At 42.0% G+C, this 5,753-nt stretch overlaps 1 pseudogene; it reads right to left on the bottom strand.

The window, feature by feature from the left end:
• Window positions 1–3,834: 3,834 nt before the first annotated feature.
• On the bottom strand, window positions 3,835–5,551 carry LOC102816325 (annotated as a pseudogene).
• Window positions 5,552–5,753: the final 202 nt, after the last annotated feature.

Raw genomic sequence — 5,753 nt, forward strand, 5'->3', positions numbered from 1 at the left:
ACTTAACTAACTGTTGTTGTTAGGTGCCATTGAGTCAGTACTGACTCATAGCGACCTTATGCACAGCAGAACGAAACACTGCCCCATCCTGGGCCAACCTCACTACTGTTGCCACGCTTGAGTCAATCAATGCTGCCACCTGGCCAAACCATCTCGTTCGGAGTCTTCCTGTTTTTCTCTGACCCTCCACCTTACCAAACATGATATCCTTCTCCAGCGACTGGTCCCTTCTGACAATATGTCAAAGTATGAGAGATGAAGTTTGGCCATCTTGGCCTCCATGGAGCACTCTGGCTGCACTTCTTCTAATATGGATCTATCGGTTCTTTTGGCAGCCCATAGCACTTTCAATATTCTCCTCCAACACCATAACTCAAAAGCATCAATTCTTCTATGGTCTTCCTTATTCACTGTCCAGCTTTCACATGCATATGAGGTAATTGAAAATACCATGGCTTGGGTCAGGCGTACCTTAGTCCTAAAGCTGATATCTTTGCTCTTCAACACTTTAAAAAGGTCTTGTGCAGCACATTTGCCCAATGTAATACATCATCTGATTTCTTGACTGCTGCTTCCGTGAGTGTTGATAGTTGATCCAAGAAGAACAAAGTCCTTGACAACTTCAATCTTTTCTCCGTTGATAAGAATGTTGTTTATTGGTTCAGTGGTGAGGATTTTTGTTTTCTTGACATTGAGATGTAATCCATACTGAAGGCTGTGCTCTTTGATCTTCATCAGTAAATGTTTCAAGTCCTCTTTGCTTTCAGCAAGCAAGGTTGTATCATCTGCATATCTCAAGTTGTTAATGAGTCTTCCTCCAATCCTGATGCCACGTTTTTCTTCATAGAACCCAGCTTCTCGGATTATTTGCTCAGCATACAGGTTGAATAAGTATGGTGAAAAAACACAACCTTGTCACACACCTTTCTTAATTTTAAACTATTCAGTGTTCCCATGTTCTATTCAAACAACTGCTTCTTGGTCCAGGTACAGATTCCTCATGAGCACAATTAAGTGTTCCGGAATACTCATACATCGCAATGTTGTCCATAGCTTGTCATGATCCACACAATCAAAAGCCTTTGTGTAGTCAATAAAGCACAGGTAAACATCTTTCTGATATTCTCTGCTTTCAGCCAAGATCCATCGGATATCAACAATGATATCTCTCATTCCATGGCCTCTTCTGAATCTGGCTTGAACCTCTGGAAGGTCTCTGTCAATGTATGATTGTAGCCATTTCTGTATTACCTTTAGCAAAACTTTACTCGCATGGGATATCAAAGAGACTGTCCAATGATTTCCGAATTCTGTTGGGTCACCTCTCTTTGGAACGGGCACAAATATGGATCTCTTCCCATCAGTTGGCCTTGTCTTCCAAATTTCTAGGCAGAGATGAGTGAGTGCCTCCAGTGCCTCCTCACTTTCTTGAAAGATTTCAATTTTTATTCCATCAATTCCTGGTGCCTTGTTCTTTGCCAATTCCTTCAACGCACCTTGGACTTCTTCCTTCAGTATCATTGGCTCTAACTAGGCCAGTTAAAATCAAGACACAGAAGCCAGCTTAGAAACTGATGGCTACTGTGTTTTGAGATTCCAAAGGGGTAATCTTGATAATCACAAGGGAGTATTAGGAAGAAGTTTTAGAAAGTAGAAAACTGCATTGGTGAGAGAAAGGCCAGAAAAATTGCACTAAGGGATTTTTTTTCTCATCATAACAATGCAACTGTTCTTTAGACGTCAGCAAGGGCTGCCCTACAAGAATTTCACTGGGAAACTATCCATCCACACTCCAGCCCTGATTTTGCCCCTTCAGACTTCTTTGTCCCCAAAACTCAAAGAACATTACAAAGGGGCCTGATCTAAGTCTCTTGAGGACACCCAAACTGCCATTTTGATGTAGTGTAAATGGAGGAGCACAGAATTCTTCAGGTAAGAGTTAGAGAAATGGAAATGTTGCCCTCAGAAGTATATAGACCTTGATGGAAGATATGATGAGAAACAATAGTTTCATATTTTGATTTTTTTTATTTGAATTTTTATTTTTAAGTGGCTTTCACCCCCAAATGGGACAATAACATCTTTAGAGCAAGTTCCTTTTTGAACTTGAAATATTAGCCATTGCTTTCTGTGGTCATGCATAGGGCCAACTTCTCTGGAGAAGCTACATACAAGAAAAGTTTACTAAAGCAGAAAACTCCAGGTGGCAGAAATCATTCTTTTCCTTATTTCTGCCTCCTCACCTGCTCCCCACTCAAATTCCCAAAGAGTGACTTTGAAAGCATTTAATAAAACTCAGTTCCAAGTATTTAAGACGATCTGAGAATTTCCTGACATTAGTTAGCTTTGGGAGGGGGCCTTACTTCCAATTAGATTTACACGATGTCTCATTAGGTAAGCCCCAGCTACCATGGCCTATCCTGACACTCTAATCTTGCCTCATCTCTAGAAAATCAGGCACCTAACCCTGTTCAGGGTCGCTGTGGGTTGGAACCGACTCTACGGCACTTAACAACAACAACAACCAGAGCCTGGAGTCCTGATGCGGCACTGTGGCTTAACACGCTTGACTGAAAAATTGATTTGAACTGCAAGGTCTGCGGTTCAAGCTCACCAGCATCTCCTTGTAAACCTTATACAGGGTCACTAGCTAGTTGGAACCGACTCCACAGCTCTTAATAACAGTAACCAGAACCTACTTCTTACCATTCAGTGCCTCCTGGTGTACGCCGGTAGCCTTGCACCCTACATCATCTGTATTTAGCCGCATGAGTAAATCTTCAGTGATTACATTAGAATTCCTAATGTACTTACTAATAACTTTGTAACTCTATTATCAAAAAACATTTAAGTTATTAAGTGCTCAGTGTAAGCAAATGTTATTGCTATTTTGTGTCTCAATCTTCCAAGAATGGCTCCTTGTCCCCAGCCTTTCTAAAAGACAGCATTCAGAAGATAGTTCAGTGAGGTTCTGAGTATAAGTTGAGGGAGAAGCTCTGGAAAGTATTTGTGGGCTGAGTTTCTTAACAGCAATTGGGAGAACAACAACAACAAAAAAAGTAACACTGCCCAAAGTGAATCAAGTACAGACTCATTCTCGTATGCTATAAAATACTAAGCATGAGGTAGAAATATATTAGATTTTTCTATTTTACTGGCTTTTCAGGTTCACCAAGGCCGTAGTCATCTGTAACTATGGACCCTGGACATCTGCAGGGTGTCATAGTACATAACCTGAAATCCGATTAGGTGACACGACCATTTATGTTGCTGCTGTGGCCATTTAGTGCTTTTATAAGAATTCAATCATAAAATGTAAAGACATCAATATAATGGGAGGGTTTTCAGTTATTGCCGTGCAAGGCAGTCTTCACGAGGAGTTGGCCAGGCAAGGCGTAATGAACGACAGAGATCAGTGCATGCCGTTGTTCAGGGAAGCCAAAACTCTGCCTTGTATTTAGAAAGGTAGCAAGCCTATGAAAAATGATCTTCCTTCTTTGGCTGTTATTGCTACATCTCAACTACTTCCTCCTCAATTTGTCCAATCATTCACTCCTCTAACATCCTGATTACGAGCTTACTCTCAAAGTGAGAGTGATATTTAGAGTTCTGTTCAGGTGGGGCTGGTGGATGAATGGGTGGATGAATGGCCAAACTGATGAGGGGAGAAAGGAAACATTACAAAATGTTCTTTAATTGGGTGCCCTGCATGGCACCTCCTGAGATGTAAGCAGAGCTTGCAGTAATGAAATGAATTCTGATATAAATCTTATATAACTGAGTAAAGATGGTTTTTTGACCCATCCCCAACCCCTAAGAGATTTTCCTAAAAATCTATGGACAACCCAAGATTTGTACTTTCCAAATGGGCGCAATGTGACTCCTCCAGGAAGGGTATTTAGAACACTGGTTCCAGAAAGTAAAGCAGCCTCCTGTCTGCATTTTGGGACGGGCAGTTACAGCTGTGCACTTGGGAACTGGTCTAGTCATGAGTCTGATGTCTGAGGAGTAGTCTGTCCACTTCCGCTTCAGGGCTGTAGGCCTGAGTTTGATGGCCTTCTTCCTGATGCCAGCATCTTGACAACTGTTCACCACATCTATCACATTCTTATAGGATTCAGGAGCCTCTTCCATAACCAGTTTTGGGGAGGCAACACAGATTGTAATTCCCCTATCTGCTAATTTGTCCAAAACATCGTGGTTACATAAAAAAAAAAAAAACATTTTGGTTACATCAAAATTTCGATTGACACAATGCATGGCTCATTCCATGACAGGTGGTTCCAAAGGTTTCAGTCATGCCTTGTTCAGTGGCAGTGAGGATGTAACTACATGTTCCCACAGTGCCCCCAATGAGCTATGGCTATCTAGTGAGCTGAAATTCATGGCATTGAGGGGGTGGTAAGGTGGGAAAGCCTGCGTAGATCTCTTCCTGTGCACCAACAGTGTCCACTCCTTCCCATCCACCATGTGCTCTTCCACCTTGGCAATGTTGTAAGAAGCATCATAGACCACATGGAGGTCCAAGTCATCAGAGGTTGTGTTGAAGACCTTGGCAAAAGCCTGGTGGGTTAAGGTGGGTCATAGGGGAGCATAGTTCCAGGACCTAGGCATAGTTCCAAACCACAGCCATTCCCTTCAGGTAGTCCTGCGCCTCTGTAGAAGCAATTCAAGCACAAGCTAACTGACAGTCATTGACTATAATCTTGTCTGTTGTCATGTGGCTTTTTCCATAGATACCAGTGCATCTGTGGCTATTTGGTGGCCCAAACCTCTGCATCCATTTTGGATCATCACACACACTAGTCCTCTATAGCCAATGTTCATTTTCTTAGCAGCATACTCTTTGAAAATTTCATCCATATCTGGATTTCTGTATAAAATGATTGCCTATGTCCAAGTTCTCCTAATGAGGAAGGCCTCTTTTTTTGGCCCTTGTGGAGACCTTGTTGGGGTCAGCCTGCAGCATCCTCACATACTCCTCATAGTGCTCCTTGTCTTCAGCCCAGGCATATCTTCTATTACGGACCAGTCCACACCCATCTCCATGGCCTCCTCCAAGTCTTTGGCATTCATTGGAAAGACCTTTTGATCCCATCCCAACAGGAATGTGGTCAAACATTGCTTGGGCAAGTTGCTCTTTTATAAACTGAACATCACCTTTGTCTGAATTGATTCTTAGAAAGTGGATATCACAGTTGATATCAAATCTGATACCACCTGACAAAACCACTGCTTCAGGGTCATGCATATTAAAGGCCACCTTATTCCCAATAGCAAACCCATAACCTGAGTGGACATCAGGAAGTCCAAGAGAATGGTAAACAATCCCAAGCAGGGCTGCCACATTGCCTATCTGTTTCATGACTGGCAGGAAGCCACCACCACGACAGGCATTCTGCAACTCCTCAAACATTCATTTCTCCAAAGACTCATTCACATAGAAAACGCCTTTCACCTGCATGTTAGGCATGAAGCCCTTCTTGATCCTCCAATAATTTTTATTGATCTTTTCCTAGAACTGCAGCTCATCATTGTAGTTGCAGCTCATGGCATTGACAACAGTGGCAAAGACTTCTGTGTCTACTTTGAAGAGCAAGCAGAGGCCATGCTGTCCCGCTGCATCTTTATATATTTTTTAAAGAGTTCTATGATTTTGTAGCAATACTTTTTTACTTACCCTAATGTATGTGTGTGTATTTATGACTTTCTTCTGGTTATTATAAAAAATGCTTACCTTTAATATACATAAT

This window comes from Chrysochloris asiatica, unplaced genomic scaffold, assembly GCF_000296735.1.
Source record: "Chrysochloris asiatica unplaced genomic scaffold, ChrAsi1.0 scaffold00042, whole genome shotgun sequence".
Taxonomy (NCBI): domain Eukaryota; kingdom Metazoa; phylum Chordata; class Mammalia; order Afrosoricida; family Chrysochloridae; genus Chrysochloris; species Chrysochloris asiatica.